This window comes from Chrysochloris asiatica, unplaced genomic scaffold (assembly GCF_000296735.1).
Source record: "Chrysochloris asiatica unplaced genomic scaffold, ChrAsi1.0 scaffold00131, whole genome shotgun sequence".
Classification (NCBI taxonomy): Eukaryota; Metazoa; Chordata; class Mammalia; order Afrosoricida; family Chrysochloridae; genus Chrysochloris; species Chrysochloris asiatica.
The window spans coordinates 9,721,468-9,722,217 of record NW_006408649.1 but is presented as its reverse complement, the minus strand read 5'-3'; positions in this window follow the sequence as shown (position 1 = coordinate 9,722,217).

Below are 750 nucleotides of genomic sequence, written 5' to 3'. Positions count from 1 at the left end.
CTATCTTCCGTATCTTTCCCAATCTTGGCTTCCTTGCTTGCTTGTTGTTGTTAACTGCCATCAAGTCCGTTCTGACGTATAGCTACCCTGTATAGGGTTTTGAGGAGCAGCTGGTGGGTTTGAACAGCTGACCTTGCAGTCTAGTGCTTATCCTAGAGCCACAGCAGGAGCTTGCTTTGTTTGCTTTTATATCTGAAGAGACTGATTTAAGATACACCATACACTAATGATGGTTTCCTGGTGTGGCACTGTAGATTAAGTGCTGCTGCGGTTCAAGCCCATCAATCAATCAGCTGCTCCCTGGAAGCCCTATACACGGTTCCTGTGAGTTGGGACTGACTCCAGGGTGCTTAACAACACTAATAATGTCTTATTAACACAACAAAGAAAATTCATTTCCAAATGGGAATATAGCCACAGGTATTGTTGTTGTTGTTTAGTTGTTAAGTACCCTCAAGTTGGTTCATAGGGTTTCTGAGGAGCAGTTGGTGAGTTTTAGTCACCATCCTTGTCACCAGTCCAGTGTTTATCCTACAGTGCCACACCAGGTCTCCAGTCACAGGTGTGTTGTTAAGTACTCAGTCGATTCTAAGCCATATCCAACCTGAACCGCATAGTGACCCTTGTGGTTCAAACCAATTTTGCAGTCAAGTGCTTATCCAACAGTACCACACCAGGACTACAACCACAGGTATGTTATTAAGTGCTGTTGAGTTGGTTCTGACTCACAATGACCCTGTCTAGGGTTTC